Here is a 22,972-nt window from a genome sequence, read left to right on the forward strand (position 1 = left end):
TGTGTGCACGCTCAATTTTGTTGTGAACCTAACAGTGCTCTAAAAAAAAGTCATTAAAAAAAAAAAGGCTTCTGTGAAAGGAATGCAATCATTACTGTCATGAAGCAAGTTGGCTGAATGTCTTTTACTTTAAGCAGGATTCTAAGGTCAACGGAATAACTTTGAAATCTTCTTCATGCTAAAATTATCCAGAAGGGAAAAAGATGTAAGTTCAGTCAAAATTTAGAAGGAGTTCTGCCATCTAAATAGCCACAAGTTAGCTTTTTATAAGGCAAAGTTCTTCACATTGTTGGGTAATAAATGTTAACAATTTATTCTGTGAAGCATTTATATTACATTTACATGTAATTCTGTAATGTAATTAAAAATTTATAGTAATAAAACTTTCAAATTTAGTATTTTATGTTTATATACTTTTGGACCAGATTGGCTAAGAGATTGAGTTGAAACAAAAGTCTAATAGGCATGTGCTTCCTCTTTAGACAACTAACCTATCAACCTGAATCTTCAAAGTGGGTCAGGTCTCATTTCAGGTCAAATATTTGTTCTATTGATACTTTACTCCCTACCCCAAATAATACTTAAGAATCCTTAGCTCTATCCACACTAGTTCCAGGTATTCTTTTTGACATTTTTGTTCATACCTCTAACTTGAAGCTGTTAATAAAAATTGTGGTGTTTGAAAACCGTTGCCGAGGTCTTTGGACTCTTGGTTAAGAATTTCATGAAAGCAGAGGCTCCTGGGAAACATATGACTCTGCAACAGTCAACTTGTTGTAGGACCTATAGACTTCTCTGGTGGCTCAGACGGTAAAAGGTCTGCCTACAATGTGGGAGACGCAGTTTCGATCCCTGGGTTGGGAAGATCCTTTGGAGAAGGAAATGGCAACCCACTCCAGTACTCTTGCCTGGAAAATCCCATGGACGGAGGAGGCTACAATTCATGGGGTTGCAAAGAGTCAGACATGACTAAGCGACTGAACTTAAACTTTCTACTTTATCTTGGGCTTCTCTGATAGCTCAGTTGGTGAAGAATCCGCCAGCAATGAAGGAGACCCCAGTCTGACTCCTGGGTTGGGAAGATCTGCTGGAGAAGAGGGATAGGCTACCCACTCCAGTATTCTTGGGGTTCCCTTGTGGCTCAGCTGGTAAACAATCCGCTTGCAATGCGGGAGACCCGGGTTCCATCCTTGGGTTGGGAAGATCCCCTGGAAAAGGGAAAGGGTACCCACTCCAGTATTCTGGCCTGGAGAATTCCATGGACTACAGTCCATGGGGTCAGATGACTGAACTGCTTTTACTTTATCTTATCAAATAGTTAAAAGTTGAATGTACCTGATATTACAAAGCTACTAAGAGGAATCAGAAACTTGAGTAAGAAAGATGTATTATTTTAAATGTTGAATTTTGCACTGGAGCTTCCTGTCAAGAAAGCTGAATATGAGGAATGCTAAGGGAAAATCAGGAACAGATAGTAATTTAAAGAGATTTTTGAAGGGCAATAATGTAGTAGAGAACACCACAGAGAGCTAAGAGTTGACCTATGGGTTGGAAGAAAGAGGAGGCACTAGCAAAGGAATACAAAGACCAGAAAACCAGGTAGACTGATCCCAGGAATTGTCTTAAAAAGGGTGGGGGCGGGGGTGGGGGGGGCGGTGGGGACAGGGTTTCAAGAAGGGGATAAGGATTGGGTGTGCCAAGAAAAAGAGGATGAGAAAATGGTTGAAGCTTGAGCATGGTTAGAACTTGAGCACTTTATAAAGTGTAAATTCAGTTTGCCATTATGGGTTAGATTGATAAAAGGTAAGGAATAAGGTGGAAGTGAAAGCAGGAGACAGTGAAAAGAAGGTTGATATTACAGTAACAGGCGGTAGTAGTACAAATTTTTAAAAAGCCCTTGGAAACTGTTGAAAAATAGAAGCCAACGGCTAAGATACTGAAGATATAAGGTCCTAGGAAAGTAGAGGTGGAAGGAGGAAATAGGAATGAACGACATAGGTAGTCCTGGAAGAAGCACTGATCTGGGGGAGAAGGAGAGGGGGAGAATGAGTCAATTTGGTGAGAATTTGAAAGGTCATGAACACGGCGTGTCAACAATATTTTAAGATGGAGAGAATATTAAACTGGAATTTCATGGCTCTGATCCCTGTTAATCAGAAGATTTTATCTATTAGTATGGATCGGGATTGGCACCTTAACAAGGAAAATGAGAAACAGTTTGTAGAGAATACGATAGGAATTCATCCAAAGATGAGTTTATATATATACATATATATATATATATACACATACATATATATAAAGTGGGAGTGCAGTCACGACTTCATAGCCAACCAGGTAGAACTGGGGCTTTCTCCAGTGAAAAACCACACAGTATGACCTTTGAGAGAGAAATCAGAAATTGGGATAATTTATTGGAGACTGACCCTTAAGACTATAAAGGAGTCGAGCGATTCTAAGGCAATACAGAAATAGAGCTTGCTGGCTACAGTAACAAGAGAGTTTAGTCATAAATGGGGCTGATGACCTGGGAGATTAAGGATTCACTTCTGTATTGAAAGTTTTGAGTGGGTGAAAGGTAGGAGCCACGATCAGGCAGAGGCAGGGGGTAGAGTAGGGAAAAGGCGACATTCAAAGGCATATTTTGGGCATGATCTCACGCTAGTCAATTGTTTCCCTTTTGGCAGCTAAACGGCTAGGATTCTCCCGTCCATTTCAGAGCTACTGAGAATAGTCTTAGGCTGTGGAAGGAGAAATCTGATTCCAAAGCGGAGGCTGTATTTTCTCAATCTACTTACATTCTTTTCTCACTAACTAGCCAATGCTGCCGCCTTATGCAAAGCCGGCACCACGGAAAGGATCTGCTTTAGAGGCAGTGACGACGCCAATCGGCCTGGGGCGCGCAGTGTTGCGTCTAGATGCACGGCGAGGGAGGTCCCAAACAGCTCTCAAAACCTTTTCACCCTCGCCCGGGAAAGCACCTCGTCAACCGTAGACAATAAATCGCTCGTACAATGCTAAGCTCTGAGGCCCTGGTTGACACCAGGAGAGGCGGGAGCGTGGTTTAGCGCTGCCACCCTTCCGCTTTTCTGCAGAGCGCTTTTCTGCAGAGGCGGGGGATGGGGGCAGCTGGACCGGGCGGGGCTGCGCTAGTCCCGCGACCTGGGGAGGGGCCGCGGTGAAGGGGCCAGGGGCGGGTTTCCCTCCTAGGTCTCGGAAAAGCTCCAAAAATGGCGGGCGGCAACTCAGCTAGCGGGGCGCGCAGGCGCCACTGCCGCCATCCTTCCGCCCGCCTCGGGCGGCCCACGAACCTCCACAGCCCCCTCACGGAGAGGTATCCGCCGCTTGCGATTGGCTGAGCTGGGCCAGCGCTCCGTGCGGGGGCCGGGCCGCCACGCAGAGGCCACGTTTCCCGCCCCGCTGGTGCGCGTGCGCGCAATCCCCACAGGAAAGCGTTCGCGCGCGTCCCCGCCGCGGCCCCCAGCTCGCGCCTCAGCTCCCTCCCCTTTCCGGGCAGGCCCGTCCCGTCAGCGAGGCAGTAAGCACCGCGGCCAGCAGAGGGCGGTCCGGACCCAAGTCTGCAGCGGCGCCATTGGCGTGTGGAAAATGCCACCAGATGGCGGGTTAGGATTGCAGCTCCGTTGAAGGCGCGGCCCCCGCTCCCGAACCCCCGGCGACCACCCCGTAACAACCCCCCCACATCGGGAATAACACACCGGAGACTTTTGGGGGGAAACTAGGTCGACGGCCGGCGGTGCCCGGATGGGCAGCTGAGGTGAGCGCGGGCGGCGGCGACGGCGGCGGGGGGCGGGAAAGAGGGGGAATGCGGCGGCAGCGGCGCGGGGGCTGGAAGCGCCGATCCAAGATGGAGGCCGGGCGAGAGCGAGAGAGCGCGAGCGGAGAGCGGGCGGGCCGGGCGCGGGCCCCGCGCGGGGGAGGGAGGCCGCGCAGGCCTGTGCGGGGCGCGGCGGTCTCCGGCCGTCCGGGCGCCAGTGGGGACGGCTGTGGGCGCGGCGGGTACCCCGGAACCCTAGTCGCTCCGCACCCCTCCCGCGGGCCCCGAAAATTGTGCCCCCGCCCGCTCGGGCACTACGGCGACGGGCGCGGAAGCCTTTGTGGCGCGCTCGGGCCCGCCGCCAAGCCCGCCCTCCGCCCCCCCGCCCGGACTCTCGGGACTCGCCCGCGCCCGGCGGGGCCGGGCCGAGGCGGGCTGGTGCGAATGCCATCCGCCGCCCTGCGTTTCTGCGGTGTTTTAGCGGCGGCGGCGTCGTCACATGACAACGAGCTCGCCTCGGCTGAGGGGCCTGGGGGTCGCTCGGCGAGGCGACCGGCCCAGGCCTCTTCTCAGTGGGGAGGAGCGGGGGGCTGGCGCCTGGGGCAGAGGGGACGTCAAAGCCGGGCTTTCCCGCTATCTGCCCTCCCCGCCCCCGACGGAGGCCTCCTTGTGAAACGTGTGCAGGCCGGAGCACTGCCCCGCTAGTTTTCCAGCCCCCCGGGAGACGAGGCCAATAAAAGTTGTTTTCCCTCCTTTCTCGGGGTGGGGGCGGGGTGAAGAGCTAGGAAACGGGAGTGCTTGGAGTTGAACCTGGGCCTCAATTGGAGAGTCCAAACTGGGTGCTTCTTGTGTGCTATGGGGACTAAGAAATTTTCAGGTTTTAGGATAGTCACGTCACCTCTTCTACCTACATTTAAAATGTTACCGATTCTCTTCATATTGCAGAGAATCGTGCCCCGGGAGTGTAAAGCAGGGGATGGTTTTGGGCACTTATAGATTCAAACCAATGCTGTTTGTATGCGACGATAGCGAATTATTTGCTGTTCGTCGATGTTAAGATGATGTGTATAGTTTATTTTCGTGATTGTGACTAGAGAGGAGTTTTTTTTTCTTTCATCTCTTCGCGAACGTAGTGTTTATGAAAGTATTTGACATGGCATAAAGAAAGTTGTGTGATTTGTGACTTACGTGGTATTTGACTCCATCTTTTAGATTTTCATGTGTCTTTTTCAGAAAATTGCAAATTCTGATGGTGAAACACTTAGGAAAATAAAGATTCAGAACAGTGAAAATAAAAACAACTTGTGTATTGTATTGAATAGTGTACCTTGTACTCATATTTATACTGTACGAAAAATTCAGGCTAAAAAAATTTGCTCCAGGGAGGAAATAGCGAAAAGTTCGGGAAGGTTGTTTACTTGCTTTCAGATTTTGAGAATAGTTATAACACAAGTAGTTTGCTATCTAAATAAAGTACTGGAAGAACCGACAGGAGTTTTGCTACAATTTTTTCGTTATATTTAAAAACGTACATTAAGTTTACTCCGGTGGTCTATCAATGGTCATTTTAACAACCAAGCTACTTTGATTGGAAATTCCTCAGTATCCACTTCAGTTTTGATATTCTGGCAAAACTTAGGGGTATTTAAATATATGTGAAATGTGGAAAATTGTTATTTTCCATATGGAAAATGTTGCTAGAATTGCTTCCTTTGAACACAGTATACAAATACTGTTGATTTGAATAACTTTCTTAAAGCCTTAAGGGGGCTGTGGTAGGAAGAGAGCCCAGGACTGAAGTTATTTTAAACTTTTCCTAGGTATTTGATCTTTGTGGTGTCGCTCTTTGAGCCTTACTTTCCTTATCACTAAAATGAAAATTTTTGGCTTGTATATATATATATTTTAATGTATAGCGAGGTATCACACATTTAGTAGCTTCAGTTCAGTTGCTCAGTTGTGTCCGACTTTTTGCGACCCCATGAACCGCAGGACGCCAGGCCTCCCTGTCCATCACCAACTCCCGGAGTTCACTCAAGCTCATGTCCATTGAGTCCGTAATGCCATCCAACCATCTCATCCTCTGTCGTCCCCTTCTCCTCCTGCCCTCAATCTTTCCCAGCATCAGGGTCTTTTCCAGTGAGTCAGCTCTTTGCATCAGGTGGCCAAAGTATTAGAATTTCAGCTTCAACATCAGTCCTTCCAATGAACACCCGGGACTGATCTCCTTTAGGATGGACTGGTTGGATCTCCTTCCAGTCCAAGGGACTCTCAAGAATCTTCTCCAACACCACAGTTCAAAAGCATCAATTCTTCGGTGTTCTGCTTTCTTTATAGTCCAACTCTGACATCCATACACGACTACTGGAAAAACCATAGCCTTGACTAGATGAACCTTTGTTGACAGTAATGTCTCGACTTTTTAATATGCTGTCTAGGTTGGTCATAATTTTCCTTCCAAGGAATAAGCGTCTTTTAATTTCATGGCTGCAATCACCATCTGCAGTGGTTTTGGAGCTCAGAAAAATAAAGTCAGCCACTGTTTCCACTGTCTCCCCATCTTTTTGTCATGAAGTGTTGGGGCCAGATGCCATGATCTTAATTTTCTGAATGTTGAGCTTTAAGCCAACTTTTTCACTCTCCTCTTTCACTTTCATCAGGAGGCTCTTTAGTTCTTCACTGTCTGCCATAAGGGTGGTGTCATCTGCATATCTGAGGTTATTGATATTTCTCCCAGCAATTTTGATTCCAGCTTGTGCTTCATCCAGCCCAGCGTTCCTCCTGATGTACTCTGCATGTAAGTTAAATGCAGAGTACATTTAGCAGCTTCAACAACACCTATTTATTATCTCACAGTTTATATAGGTGAGAAATCTGGGTACTTTGTAGCGGGGCTTTCTGTTCAACATCTCACCTGGCTAAAATCAAGATGTTGGGCGTGCTGGCTCAGTTCTCATTTGAGACTTAGGACCTTCCATGCTCACTACTTGTTGGCAGAATTTCCTTGTGGCTGTATGACTGGACTCACCATCTTCTTTCTAGCTGTTGGCAGGGCTTTCTCACTTCCTTACCACATGTCGTATAGGCATTTTCACGTCATGACTTTTTGCTTTCATCCAGGCAAGCAAGAGTAAGTTGCTCTGGCTTCCTCTGTCTTTGTCCTCTGGACTCCCTTAGGAGACTCCTTTTTAAAGCTGATCTAATTAGATCAGACCTACTCAGGATGATCTTTTTGATGAACTCAACTGATTAGGGACCTTAAGTACATATGCAAAAATCTTTTTGCCATATAGCAATCACAGGAGTGATACCCCATTATAATTACAGGTCTCTCCCATACTGGAGGGTTGCTTATGAGGGTAAGTCACTGTGGTTTGTTAGAATTTTGCTTGCCACGGGGACAGAAGTATCTTTACAATTTAGAATCTTTATGTACAAGAAGACCACTTAGGCAAAGCAGTAACCCCACTTGATAAGTTGACTCATACTTGTTTTGTCTTTATGCTTTTTCCTCTTTGTATTTCCTGGTACCTCAGTTGAAGTGCCTGCCTCTATAAAAATATTTTATTGTATATAAAAGAAATTAAAAATTAAAAAGTTAAGTAGAAAGGCAAAAAAAGGACAGTGGAGATTATGCAGTTCTCATCATTGCTTGATACCTATTGTTTTACTCATTTTAGGAATGTGATTGAATCTCAGGGAAGTTAAGAAATATAAATGACTAAGATCACCCTCCTATTAAGTGGCAGGTAGATTTACAAACTTATTACATCAGACAGTTGCTGTGGTATGGTTGGTCCAGTTACTTTTGAAGAGAGAATTGTGAAAAAGAATAATTATTTAAAATGGAGTACAGATATTGAAAAGTGTTAGTTGTTCAACCATGTCCTACTCTTTGCAACCCCATGGACTATAGCCTCTCTCCATGGAATTCTCCAGGCTTGAATACTGGAGTGGGTTGCCGTTTCCTTCTCCAGGGGATCTTCCCTACCCAGGAATCGAACCTAGGTCAACTGGTGGACAAAGAGGGGAGCAAAAATTGGTCATGGTATATTGGAGGTTTCACAGTCTAAGAAGCAAAATATCTTCAAAAGAAGGCAATTTAGTTAAGAATAAGATTTAGAGACTATAACCAGGAGTTAAAATTGTTCAGGAGATACAGCTAAATTTCTTAATAGAGAGGTGATAAAGTAAGGGCTTGGTAGATCTTTGTTAGCTGAATTAAAATATGTCTCTAGAATTTATAGGATCCTTGCTACTGTGATACTGTAGGGAAAAGAAGGAAGCGGAGAATTAAAAGGATGCTCTTGCATAAGCCTAGGAAAGATGATTCTTGAGGTGGAAATAAGGATGTGTCTACAGAGGAGAAGGGATCAGTTTGGTAGTCAAGAGGACAGGATCCCAACTTCCTGAGTTTTAGTGCTGAGAGAAACCTTGTTTTTGACAAATGAGATTCTATTTAATTGAGCTTTAAGTAGGTCATAGGCCAGTTGGTTTTATAGAATCTTTTCTCTGTGTACTAATTCACACCTTATTGCTTCTTTCAAGTTTCTTCCCTTTCCTTTTCTGTGTTCTTGCCAGTTAGTGCTTAAAGGATAGTCAGTCCTACCTTCTTTATAGGATACATTCCTTTGTGCTGTGAGCCTAAATGATGCACCAGTTAGTCCTTCAAATTTCTCTATAGAGTTTTGCTGCAATTAAACAGCTCTGCTGCTAAGTCACTTCAGTCGTGTCCGACTCTGTGCGACCCCAGAGACGGCAGCCCACCAGGCTACCCCGTCCCTGGGATTCTCCAGGCAAGAACACTGGAGTGGGTTGCCATTTCCTTCTCCAATGCATGAAAGTGAAAAGTGAAAGTGAAGTCGCTCAGTCGTGTCTGACTCTTAGCGACCCCATAGACTGCAGCCCACCAGGCTCCTACGTCCATGGGATTTGTCCAGGCAAGAGTACTGGAGTGGGGTGCCATTGCCTTCTCCAAACAGCTCTATAGATGGCTTTTAACTTATTGGAAGACAAAGTTACAAAAACATTTAATGTTGTGACCCAGTGCAAACACACACTATGGAAATAACACTTAACTTTTATGCAGTACATGCTGATATATTGTATATATTTTTGAAACTAAGAATGCTGGTTGCAGCTCACTTATGTGATTTATAGCAACCCTTTCACTTGGCTGAATTATAATCTCATTGTTAATTGGGAGAGTGCGAAGTAAAACCAAACCATAAGAAATCATTTCACTTCTATCAGATTGGCAAATACTAAAAATTCTGATGATATCAAGTGTTGGTGAGAATGTGGAGAAATTAGCCTACCACTTTTGGAGGGACATAGTCATTTTGTAAAAGAAAGTGACTTTTGTAGCAGTAGAATACATGTACGTTAACCTAGTAATTATGTTTTTGTCTTTTTATTCCTAATGAGAGAAATTCTTGTATGCTGGGATATGTGAACAAAAATGTTTGCAATAGCCAAAATGTAGCCAAAATGTTCATCATTCTACCACTGTTTTTCAAATACCAGTGGTGATTTTCAAATGATAAAATAATCTTGATTTGTAGGATAACCTCACTTGGTCACAGTGTATTATCTCTTTTACATTTAATGTTTTGCTAGAATTTGGGGATATTTTTTCATCAGGAATATTATTTTGTAGTTTTCTTTGATTGTAATGTCTTTGTCAGGTTTCAGTATTTGGATTAGGATACTCTCAAAAGTATCCTAGTGGCTCAGACGGTAAAGCTTCTGTCTGCAATGCAGGAGACCTGGGTTCGATCCCTGGGTTGGGAAGATCCCTGGAGAAGGAAATGGCAGCCGTCTATGGGGTCGCAAAGAGTCGGACACAACTGAGCAACTTCACCTTCACTTTCACTCAAAAGTATGGGAGGTGTTCCCTCTACTTACTGCAATATTCCTTGACTGGTAGAATTCATCAGTGATACCGTTTGGACTTAAATTTTTTTCTTTTTTTGTAGGGAGACTTTTGGTAAGTTCAAATTCTTTTTTGTTTTTAATTGGACATAGATTTTGTTTCATCTTATGTTAATTTTGGTGTATTTTTAAAGAAGTTTGTTGACATTGATTTCTGTGCAATTCCCTTGTCATCTTTAGGATGTTTGTAGGATTTGTATCTATATCTCTTTAATTTCTGATGTTATTAGTGTGTTCTTTCTTTTTTTTCTTGACCAGTCTAATTCTTGGTCTATCTGTATATCTTTTCAAAAATAACAATGTTGGTTTTCTCCGTTTGTCTTTTCTCTCTCATTTTTTTCCTGTTGTTTATAATTTTTTTCCCCCATGTATTTTGCTTTTCCTTTTCTTGCTTCTTAAAGTGGTTAGAGATTTCAGACATTTCTTGTTTTCTAATTTAAATATGCAAAGCTCTAGATTTTCTTCTAAGCACTGCCGTTGCCTACAGATTTTGATATTCTTATTATCATTTACTTCGGAATAGTTTCTAACTTGCTTTGTGATTTCTTTGTTGACCCAGGGATTATTTAAAAAGGGTTTTGTTTAATTTTCAAATATTTGGCATTATTTTAGATATCTTGTTATTTATTTCTAACAATTTCATTTTGAGGCTTGAGATATATGCTGTATAATTTTAATCTTTTCAAATGTATAGAACCTTGAGTTATGGTTCATTATGTGGTTTATATTAATATACTTTTCACACTTGAAAAAAAAATACATATTCTGCAATTGTATGGTGTACTATTCTGTAAAATATCAGTTAGATTCAGGTGTTTTGGTAGCATTTTTCAAATCATTTGTGTGTACTGTTTTTTTTTGTTTGTTTGTTTTGTTTGTTTTTTGGTCTAGTTATATCAGTTGCTGAGAGGGATGTTAAAATATCTAACTATGACTGTTGAATTACGTATTTCTCCCTTAATTTTGTTGTTTTTTGCCTCTATATTTTGAAGCTATGTTTCTAGGCACATTCAGTTAATACAGCCACTCTAATTTTCTTGAGCTTACTGTTTCTGTAGTGTATTTTCTTCTATCCAGTTACTTTAAATTTTTCTTTGTGTTTAAAATGTCCCTCTTGAAGGCAGCATATAGTTGAGTTTTGCTTTTTTAAAAATCCATTCTGACAGTATGGAAGTGGCATCTTTCGGTTTGATTGAACATTGATTATGTACTAATGCCTGTCAAAAAATGTGGAAGTTCTAAGATTTTACTGAGATTTAACTTGCTAACAAGTTAACCTGCTACAGTTTAATGGAGTCATGAGACTCCTTGGTCAGAGATGAACAGTGCACTACAGCAATAACAGTAGCCACAGCATCAGCATTGGTGTCAGATCTTGGAGCCCCACTTTGTACATGGTAGAGTGAAGATGTGACACCTACATGTGTATTGGGTTGTGTTAGAGGAGAGGAATCCCAAGCTTAGAGAAACTCGTATTTTTGTAATGGGTTATAAGCATACCTCTCCTTTTCTCTGAGGGAGATGCTATTTCTCTTTCCCAAGATAATTCACTCTACAAATATACTTGAAAATGTTGGATCAAAGACAGTTGGTGTCTCTGTTTTCAAGATAGGCAGAAAAACAAGAGATCCATGGAAAATTCTTTCAAAACTGCCCAGTGAATTGTCTCAATTTCCCCTATGTAGCTTAGATTTTTCTTTTCTTTGTTAGATGGCCCCGGCCTAGCTTTCCACTTCTGTCTCTGCACTGTACTTCTCTCTGGGTTTTATGCTCTCACTAGATTGATTTCATACTTTATCCCACGTCCTTCATGTCTTTGTTCTGGTGTATAATGTGTGTGTAAGGAACACTCCTTGAGTATTTACTGTATACCAGTAAATATTTTGCAATAACCCTGTGAAGAAGTTATATTGCTATTTTCTGTTTTAAAGGTTAGGTTAAATTTATTTAATCTTAACTAGATAAGTTTATTAGGTTTGATTAAGTCTCATGTTTGTGATGAGGGAGGGACACATTATAGAGAATTCTTTGATTTCTTGATGTTAGTGATAGTTACATGGAGTGCTCACTTTATAATTCTTTAAACTATTATTTAGATTTTATGTATTATGCTATATAATTGTTATATTTCACAAAGAAAGGAAAAACAGAAAAAGGAAATAAACACTGAGCTGTAGAATCTATTTCAAGTCTTCCTGATATCTTCACTCTCTTTGTATTTTCATTTATTGCAGATATAGTATTGGCACAGTAATGTTTGGTAAGTGGTGGGGTTCATAAGGATGGTATTTTGTAGAGTACTTGTTGCAAGGCCACACAACTAATGAATGAGAGTCAGGATTTAAACCTGCTTACTTTCAGAACCCACAATTTAAATCTTTTAAAAGGGCATTTTAATCTCAGCCTTATTTATGCTGTTTGAAATCTTTTGCATTTTGAAGTTTATCTTACAGAGATTTGATTTTCTTTCCTTTTCCATCATACAGCAGTCAGGTAGTCTTGAGTAGAACATTTGATTTCTAGAGGCCTCAGTTGTCTTATCTCTGTGATGAGGATCCAGTTAAGATTCTTTCAATAAATATTTATGAATGCCTACTCCATGACTAGTAGTGAGTATACAAAGTTGTTTAATACGTAGACTTTGCTTTTAAGCAGCTTCTGTTCTAACGAGAGAGATTTAAAAATCAAACCCCCCAAAGCAACAAACCAAGCTAATAAGGATAATACATGGAAGTTGTGAGAGCATTAGGTTCAGGATACTTTGGAAGCATAAAGGACAGAGGTAAGAGGCCGTGCCCCTCTCCTTGTCATTCCCCCCCGCCTCCCAAAGTAGATCATTTTTAATGTATCAGGAAGAGTTAGAAGAGTTTTTCAGGGTAGTTCCTTGACTTTGGTAGTTAAGTATCACCTGTACTGTTTTTAGCCTCTGGCAAGATTTCTCTTCATAATTGTTGAGTTGGTCTAAAGGTACAGGTAGAGGTTTGAGACGCCACTGCTTGTTTCCTCAGTCTTAGAGAGGCAAAAAAAAGTGTTTTATACGTAGTCAAGCATGAATATGACCTAATTGCCTCTTTTGAGGTAACTGATTCCCTGAAGCTATCCTAAAGTTATCTTCCGTGAAGTTATCCTGAAGCTCTGCCAATTCTGTTATATTAGGTTATTATAATTTTTTTCCTATCTCATTGAGAGTACTGAGAGGTAGGCTTTCTCTGTTCTCTAGTAGATACTAGACAGTACAAAGTAGTATATGTGCAGAAATTCTTATGACAGAACGCAAGATATAGAAGCTAAAGAATGTCTTACGCTATGTTCTGCTTAATTGTTAAAGCCTAAATTAATTTTCAGGAAGAAAATGCCCTAGTGTATGCTTTGTACTGTGGAGATAGTTAAAAAGTTTGTGCGTTCACAGATGAAGGAAGCACTGTCACATACTGAAGGGCTAAGAAAGCCATTGTCTGTTGTCTAAGAGATATTCTGGCCTGAGTTACACTCCTGGTGTCAAATTCTAATTCATCTCCTTCCTAGGTATGTAAACATGGGCAGATTCTTTAACCTCTCTAAACCTCAGTCTTCTCACCTGTGTAATGTCACTAATGCCTCATGGATTAATGTATCAGTTAAAAAGGTAACTTTTACCTGTTAGACCATGCTGTTTTTTATGTAAATATATTAGTGTTAAATTTAAAAGGTGAATAAAGTTACAATCCAGATACATCATAAGATTATTTTCCAGAAGCAAGGACTATTAATTAATTGGTTCTTACTAGCACATAGAGCTAGCTGATTCTTCTTAGCACGTAAAGCTGGTTCAACAATAAGCTCTGTTAATGAGAGTGGTCAGAGGGTGAGGTTCTCAGGTTAATAGAGAGATGAGGGTTATAGCCAGAGTTTTGTGCTTATTGTTAAATATATTTTTAAAAAATCAGACTTTTTTTTCTCTAGAAAGTAGTACATCTTGGCAATCCATTGTAATGCTTCCTTGGTAATTAAGATTCGATGGCTGTATCAAGATTTTTATTTATAAAAAAATAAAAATAGCTTTGCATGTATAATTTCGCAAAGAGACTAGGAATGAATCTTTACCAAAAGCAAAACATAATTTCGAAAGTTACTTCTTTGTGTAAGTTCTTAAAGTAAGATGGTCAGATGGCTGCTTTTCCTGTCATAAAAATGGGGTACAGGAAGCAAAACCTGGGTTAATCTGAGCTTTTAAAAAAGTTTTGGATATTTAATAATTTATAAATGTGAAGAGAATGTGATATAAGAGAGAAAAACGAGGGTAGGGCTAGAGACTTGAGTTTTAATCGCAGCTTTACCACTAAATAGCTGTGTGTCTTTGAATCACTACTTCTCTGAACCTCAGTTTCTTCATTGTAAAATTTGTGACTTGGACTTAGTTTCCAAGATTCCTGTAAACTTTTTAGTCTCTGTTGAGGAAATCAAGTCTGAATCAGGTAATGCAAAGTTTTTGATTTTAAAGACTTTAGTTTAAAGTTTGAGTGTGTTATCAGCAGGCTCCTTTGTCTCATCTTCTAACAGCTTATTAGAATAATTCATGCTTTGCTCTAGCTGATTCGTGTACAGACCAAATACGTTAATATTTAGATCGTACTTAACAGTTTTTGGTTTTAGCTATGGGTGTTTACTTCTTTATTTGGTGTAAAAAAGATTAGCAAGTGTCTTCATATAATTTTAGTCATTTTGAGTTATTGAGACATTTGTTGAACACCTGTAGTGTGCCTTACACTCTGGTTATAAAGACATAAAAGCACAGTTCTTGTCTTCCTGATGTGCAGAGAATTCAAGACTCAGAACTTAGGTGTGATAACCTCCAAAAATCCTTTTCCAATAGCCTTATTGCTCCTTCCTCCCACTATTTCTCCCTTTCTCAAATCCAGGATTGGTCAAAGTGCTATTCCTTTGTCTTTTAGTGGTATGCTGTGCCGGGGTGCCATGATTGGCTGTGGAATTGGTGATGCTCTGCATAAAGGTGCTCCAGCCAAGGGGCTTGGTCAGGGCTGAAATCCAGATTTCAGTCTTCTTGACCAACTATCCGTTTGCTTTTTTCATGATTTTTTAATCATCTGCCCAGAGGCCCTTTCCCCCAGTTCTTAGAAAAGAACTTGCATATGGTAGCAGATATCTACCCTGTGCATAAGTGTACCATTAAGAACTTCCCATAGTGTGTTTTTTTGGCAGATAAGTTTTATAGTAGGTAATACATGCCTTGAAATGGTTTGTTGAAGGAGCATGTGCTTCTTGAACACAAATTCTTACATAAGTTTTGAAAGAAGAATAGAAGTTAACCAGGCAAGACTGGGATGATGGAGATGGAATGGTAAATATAGAGGTAAATATTCCAGGTAAATATAGAGGGATAATGTAGTGATCTGGTCTAGAACTCAGTGGTTCTTAAATTGTGCTCCCTGCACCAGTATTATTAACATTACCTGTTTGAGAACTTGTTTGAAATACAGGTTCTTGGCCCTCACCCTAGTCCAGCTGTATCAAGAAATTCTTGAAGTAGAGGCCAGCAGTTTGTGTTTTAACAGGTCTTTCTGGTGATTCTGATGCAGTCTGAAGTTTGAGGGCCACTGCTATAGCCCACTTATTGAGGAAGCATTAGTTTGAGGGTGTGTGAAGAGGCTTGGGGTTAGCTATAGAGAGAGATTAAAATATAGAGCTGTAAGCAGTGACCAGAGTGCCGAGTGTGCCAAAGTAGAGTTTGAACTTTGTCCTTTGGCCAGTGACTGCACATTAGAATCACCTGGGAGCTTTAAACATAAGCTAAAGAATGGGACTTCGTAGTGGCTCAGCCGGAGAAGGCAATGGCAGCCCACTCCAGTACTCTTGCCTGGAAAAAACATGGACGGAGAAGCCTGGTAGGCTGCAGTCCATGGGGTCACTAAGAGTCAGACAAGACTGAGCGACTTCACTTTGACTTTTCACTTTCATGCATTGGAGAAGAAAATGGCAACCCACTCCAGTGTTCTTGCCTGGAGAATCCCAGGGACAGAGGAGCCTAGTGGGCTGCTGTCTCTGGGGTTGCACAGAGTCGGACACCACTGAAGCGACTTAGCAGCAGCAGCAGTGGCTCAGTGGATGGGAGTCTGCCTGCCAGTGCAGGGGACACTGATTCAGTCCCTGGTCTGGGAAGATTCAGCTATGCCTGTGAACCACAACCTCTGAGCCTGTGCTCTAGAGCCCTTTAGCTGAAACTACTGAGCCCATGTGCTGCAACTACTGAAGCCTTGCACCTAGAGCCTGTGCTCTCCAACCAGAGAAGCCACTGCAGTGAACAGCCAGTGCACTGCAATGAACAGTAGCCCCCAGTAGCTGCAACTAGAGAAAGATTGCCTGCAGTGATGAAGACCCAGTACAACCGAAAAATTAAAAATAAATAGAAGTTTAAAAAAACAGAAAATAAAGAATGGTTGGTATCTACCCCAGACCAACTGACATCCAGTCTCTGACTTTGTGATGCACAGAGGGTTCTGAAGTACGTACCTGACAGAACTTGGTTACTGATTATAATAGAATATGTGTTTATTGAGAATGTGTCAAATACTTTGTCCAGTAGCATGATGATAAATAACACCACAGTCTTACATAGGTATTACATTTCACAGATGAGGTACAGAGGTTAAGTACTTTTCCCTAGCTAGGAAGTGGTAGGTTTGAGTCCAAGTTTTTATAACTCTATAATAAAGTCTTAAGCAATAAACTCTATAATAAATCTCTTAAGCAATTTTTTTAAACCTGGGATTCATAAACTTGGGAAAATAATCATATTTTCATTTTCCCTAATCTCTAAGAGAGATTTCACATTTTCTTTGATTTTGAATGTAGGTAACAAATCATGGTTGTATGAGCAATACTATAGCTTTCTTACAAATAGAAATCAGAAATATTTTCATATTAAATTACAGATGTTGCAGATATCTCAAAATATCTTTTATCCTAAGCAGTGCTTTAAAATTGGGCTAACTGGTAGATCCACCTCTAGATGTGTTATTTACTGTGTTAAAGAAGCACATACAATCAGATCAGATCACATCAGTCGCTCAGTAGTGTCCGACTCTTTGCGACCCCATGAATCGCAGCACGCCAGGCCTCCCTGGCCATCACCAACTCCCGGAGTTCACTGAGACTCATGTCCATTGAGTCAGTGATGCCATCCAGCCATCTCATCCTCTGTCGTCCCCTTCTCCTCCTGCCCCCAATCCCTCCCAGCATCAGAGTCTTTAACAATGAGTCAACTCTTCGCATGAGGTGGCCAAAGTACTGGAGTTTCAGCTTTAGCATCATTCCCTCCAAAGAAATCCCAGGGCTGATCTCCTTCAGAATGGACTGGTTGGATCTCCTTGCAGTCCAAGGGACTGTCAAGAGTCTTCTCCAACACCACAGTTCAAAAGCATCAATTCTTCGGCACTCAGCCTTCTTCACAGTCCAACTCTCACATCCGTACGTGACCACAGGAAAAACCATAGCCTTAACTAGACGGACCTTTGTTGGCAAAGTAATGTCTCTGCTTTTGAATATGCTATCTAGGTTGGTCATAACTTTCCTTCCAAGGAGTAAGTGTCTTTTAATTTCATGGTTGCAGTCACCATCTGCAGTGATTTTGGAGCCCAGAAAAATAAAGTCTGACACTGTGTCCACTGTTTCCCCATCTATTTCCCATGAAGTGATGGGACTGGATGCCATGATCTTTGTTTTCTGAATGTTGAGCTTTAAGCTAACTTTTTCACTCTCCACTTTCACTTTCATCAAGAGGCTTTTTAGTTCCTCTTCACTTTGTGCCATAAGGGTGGAGGTTATTGATATTTCTCCCAGCAATCTTGATTCCACCTTGTGTTTCTTCCAGTCCAGCGTTTCTCGTGATGTACTCTGCATATAAGTTAAATAAACAGGGTGACAATATACAGCCTTGACGTACTCCTTTTCCTATTTGGAACCAGTCTGTTGTTCCATGTCCCGTTCTAACTGTTGCTTCCTGACCTGCATACGGATTTCTCAAGAGGCAGGTCAAGTGGTCTGGTATTCCCATCTCTTTAAGAATTTTCCACAATTTATTGTGATCTGCACAGTCAAAGGCTTTGGCATAGTCAATAAAGCAGAAATAGATGTTTTTCTGGAACTCTCTTGCTTTTTCCGTGATCCAGCGGATGTTGGCAATTTGATCTCTGGTTCCTCTGCCTTTTCTAAAACCAGCTTGAACATCAGGAAGTTCACGGTTCACATATTGCTGAAGCCTGGCTTGGAGAATTTTGAGCATTACTTTACTAGCATGTGAGATGAGTGCAGTTGTGCGGTAGTTTGAGCATTCTTTGGCATTGCCTTTCTTTGGGATTGGAATGAAAACTGAGCTTTTCCAATCCTGTGGCCACTGCTGAGGTTTCCAAATTTGCTGGCATATTGAGTGTGGCACTTTCACAGCATCATCTTTCATGATTTGGAATAGCTCCACTGGAATTCCATCACCTCCACTAGCTTTGTTCATAGTGATGCTTTCTAAGGCCCACTTGACTTCACATTCCAGGATGTCTGGCTCTAGGTCAGTGATCACACCATCGTGATTATCTGGGTCGTGAAGATCTTTTTTGTACAGTTCTTCTGTGTATTCTTGCCACCTCTTCTTAATATCTTCTGCTTCTGTTAGGTCCATACCATTTCTTTCCTTTATCGAGGCCATCTTTGCATGAAATGTTCCTTTGGTATCTCTGATTTTCTTGAAGAGATCCCTAGTCTTTCCCATTCTATTGTTTTCCTCTATTTCTTTGCATTGATCGCTGAAGAAGGCTTTCTTATCTCTTCTTGCTATTCTTTGGAACTCTGCATTCAGATGTTTCTATCTTTACTTTTCTCCTTTGCTTTTCACTTCTCTTCTTTTCACAGCTATTTGTAAGGCCTCCCCAGACAGCCATTTTGCTTTTTTTGCATTTCTTCACAAATGTGTTTTCTTAATATGTTGATAATTACATTTGAATATAATTAATAATGAATTCCTTTTCTAGATAATAGCCTTTGCTGAGAGAGTTTAGTAGAGTAAGGTGGACAGAAAATAAATCATTTTTGTTATCTTGTAGAATTGAGATTCTTATAAAAGACAATCTCTCTTTCCTTCACCACTTTTCTTTTCTTTGACTGTTAAATAGGACCAAAATCCAAGTTCTTCTTATTGTCAAAGTTATTAAAGACTACTTGGGTTTGGAGTGCCTTTTTAAAAAGTACTTTCTGAAAAATTAGAAGAGATATATGCATTATCTTATCAGGCATTCTAACTGTCTGGTCATCTGATACAATGCTATTTAATAGAACTTTCTGCAGTGATGGAAATGTTTTGTTTATGTGCTATCCAGTATGGTATCTATTAACCATAATAATGCAAAGAATCAAAATAATGATAACAGCAATATAATAACACTAATAGCAGTACTACCTATGTATTAACTTATGGGATCCATATAACAACCCCATGAGGTGGACACTTTTTACGTTTCAGTTTACAGATAAACTGAAACATGGAGAAGTTAAGTGATTTTCCAAAGTTCACATAGCTAGTAATTAGCAGAACTGGGGATTCAGACCCTGGCAGTCTGGCTTCCTTTATGTTCCCTTTTTAATATATTCCTTTAATCACTTTCCCCCGCTGCCTCCATGCATATACAGGATGCTGTCAGAAGCAACATTTTAAAAAGGAATTTAAGATCACTCATTTTGCTTTATTAGCTAAAAGTTGTGCAGAGCTTACTGGTTTATTTCCTGTAAGTAAATTTGTCTTAGATGTATTAGGTATTTTTAGTAACCAATACTGATATTGTTAAACAGTAATTTATACTTTTCTTAAGTTTAATTTAAAGCTGAGTTCAGAAACTGAATATTCATGTGGTTATTTTGTTTACTGAAACTAACTGAAATATAATTCTGAAGCTGTTTTGTGATGAGTTGGCTTTGGTTAATAGATATTTGGCTTTCCTTAGTCAATATACACATGTGACTAACTTAGGTTACATCTAGTATGGTATGTTGGGTTCCTGGAGGCCCAGAAAGGGAGAGGTATATCTCTGAGGTACAAAATTCCATTCTTGCTCTATTCCGGGTGAGCTGGTGGTAGAGTGATATTAAAAGGGGCAAGAAAACTGTCATTTTTCAGTTATCTGTATAGGCATTGTGCTTGAGGCTTTACATATAAAGTCATCATTTATTAAATATAGGCTGTTTTTCACACCCTTCCAGTGCTTTAGATTCATTATATATGTCATTTAATCTGCACGCAATGCCTCAGAGAACATGATGATGACAAGGATTATGGATGAGGACTTTGTTGGTCTCTTCCTCTTCTCTCAGCTTTCCCCTCTCCACTTCAAGGGAATGATCATAAATATAGGTGGGGAATGAGAGGGGAGTGGTGCTGAGGTTATTGATAACAGCTTATCTAGTACTTAAGGTTCTCCAGCTGATAAATTCATTCATTTCATTTTGCCTAGATGTTGGAAATAAGGCAGACAAGGTATTTGTCTTCATGTGAGAGACAGTCAATAATCAGGTAAACAAAATAACCATACATGTGTTGAAAGCTGTGAAAGGAATGATTGAGGTATTGTGATTAGCAATAATGAGATACATACAGTCAGGAAAGGCATCTTTAAGGATGTTAAATTTAAGCTGAGCTTGCACAAAACCTGACGAGACTGGTCCAGGCACAAGGAAGAGCTGGTGCAAAATCTCTGTAGCAGAAATGGCTGTTGTATTTTAGGAACTGAGAGGTGATAATGCAGGGAGCGAGCACAATACCCGAACAGTGTAGTGGCTTCACCTGAGGCTAGAGGGCTAGGCCAGAGTCTGGCTTATGTGTGATATGTTTGGGTTAGCAGGGACTGTAAGGAGTGCAGATTTTATTATATGTAAAATGAGAAACCATTGAGTTTTAAGCAGGGAAGCATTTAAACAACATCCCTCCCTCTAGTTCAGTGATTCTCAACTATGGGTTATATCTTGCTTTACAGGGGACATTGGGCAATTTGCAGAGATTTTTGATTGTCATGACTGGGGGGTGATGATATATGCTACTGGCATTAGTGGGTAGAGACAAGGGATGCTGCTAAACGTTCTTCATTAAGCCCCCTCCAGCAAAGGATTGTTGGCCCAAAATGTCATAGTGCCAAAGTTGAGAACTGCTCTAGCTGCTTTGTGAATATTGGATTGTGCTGAGGGTTGGAATGGAAGAAGGAAAAGTTAGGTTGATGCAGTGTCCAGGTGATGGTACCTGTACCATGGTTGCAGTAGAGCTAATAATGAGAAATGTAATTGTTTTTATGTTTTGGAAACAATGAGTCAAGAATGATCTCTAGGTTTCTGACTTTAGTAACTGAGTGAATGGTGGTGCCATCCTGGCCACCACCTTGGGAAAGACCGAGAATGATGAGTTCTGATTTTTTAAATCTTATTCATGGAACCTGAATTGCCATTAAAAGATAACACAGCACTATTTTATGGGCAGTAAGAAAGAAAATGCTGTACGCTTGTGCAGTCTACAATTGGTCATACCAGCCACTCATTGCTTGGAAACCTTTTATCTATTTCCAGAGATTTGACAACTTCTTCTGCCTTCATTTCCATTGCTTGACATGTGATAGGCTGTCCTTTAGCATGTATCTCAGTAGCAAAACATAATACTTGTGGCTGTTCTCATTCCCCATAAGTCGCTTTGTTGCTTTTCAAGAAAACATGAAATTGAGATTGTTATTAGCAATAATGAAATTTTATTTACTAATCTTAATTTTTGTAACTTTGTGCATGGTAAGTTTTCATTTCAATATTAAATTGCAGAGTAATATTTTAAGACATTTAGCAGGTAGTTAAACTCAACATGCATGAAACTGACAGTGCAGACAATTCAGTTGATGACAAGGTCAGTCAACAATTAGGCTTGAGTTCATGGGTGAACAGTGGCAGCTTTGTTTAATTACTGTCTGTTGAGCACATTATAAAATGCCTTTAATTGTGAGATACATCTTTATCTCAGAAATGTTAAAATAGGGGGAAAATGTGAAATGCAGTAGGTGGTCAGAAACATCCCATACCAGTCCGTTTAACATATGATATGTTGAAATGGATTAATAGCACTACTGATAGTACTTGTGTTAATAATATAAATGATTTCTATGTATGGAAACTCAATTTTTATTTTTTTAAAATATAAATTTATTTATTTTAATTGGAGGCTAATTACAATACTGTGTTGGTTTTGCCATACATCAACATGAATCCGCCACGGGTGTACATGTGTTCCCCATCCTGAACCCCCCTCCCACCTCCCTCCCCATACCATCCTTCTGGGTCATCCCAGTGCACCAGCCCCGAGCATCCTGTATCATGCATCAAACCTGGACTGGCGATTCATTTCATATATGATATTATACATGTTTCAATGCCATTCTCCCAAATTATCCCACCCTCTCCCTCTCCCACAGAGTCCAAAAGACTGTTCTATACATCTGTGTCTCTTTTGCTGTCTCGCATACAGGGTTGTTGTTACCATCTTTCTAAATTTCATATATATGCGGTAGTATACTGTATTGGTGTTTTTCTTTCTGGCTTACTTCACTCTGTGTAGTAGGCTCCAGTTTCATCCACCTCGTTAGAACTGATTCAAATGTATTCAAATGCTTCAACTGATTCAAATGTATTCTTTTTAATGGCTGAGTAATGCTCCATTGTGTATATGTACCACAGTTTTCTTATCCATTTGTCTGCTGATGGACATCTAGGTTGCTTCCATGTCCTGGCTATTCTAAACAGTGCTACAATGAACATTGGGGTACACGTGTCTCTTTCAATTCTGGTTTCCTTGGTGTATATGCCCAGCAGTGGGATTGCTGGGTCATATGGCAGTTCTATTTCCAGTTTTTGAAGGAATCTCCCCACTGTTCTCCATAGTGGCTGTACTAGTTTGCATTCCCACCAACAGTGTAAGAGGGTTTTCCCCCACACCCTCTCCAGCATTTATTGCTTATAGACTTTTGGATAGCAGAAGTCTGGCGTGAAATGGTACCTCATTGTGGTTTTGATTTGCATTTCTCTGGTAATGAGTGATGTTGAGCATCTTTTCACATGTTTGTTAGCTTTCTGTATGTCTTCTTTGGAGAAATGTCTGTTTAGTTCTTTGGCCCATTTTTTGATTGAGTCGTTTATTTTTCTGGAATTGAGCTGCAGGAGTTGCTTGTATATTTTTGAGATTAGTTCTCTGTCAGTTGCTTC

At 40.8% G+C, this 22,972-nt stretch overlaps 1 protein-coding gene across 2 annotated transcripts in view; it reads left to right on the forward strand.

Moving 5' to 3' along the window:
* The first annotated feature begins 3,523 nt into the window (after nt 1–3,523).
* Nucleotides 3,524–22,972, forward strand: part of STAG1 (STAG1 cohesin complex component) — a 509,253-nt gene continuing 489,804 nt past the window's right edge. For both annotated transcript variants that reach the window (XM_070770514.1, XM_070770470.1), the window contains exon 1: nt 3,524–3,775. The gene's annotated coding sequence lies outside the window, so the exon portion shown is untranslated. The remainder of the gene's footprint in view (nt 3,776–22,972) is intronic.

Source organism: Bos indicus, chromosome 1, assembly GCF_029378745.1.
Source record: "Bos indicus isolate NIAB-ARS_2022 breed Sahiwal x Tharparkar chromosome 1, NIAB-ARS_B.indTharparkar_mat_pri_1.0, whole genome shotgun sequence".
NCBI lineage: Eukaryota > Metazoa > Chordata > Mammalia > Artiodactyla > Bovidae > Bos > Bos indicus.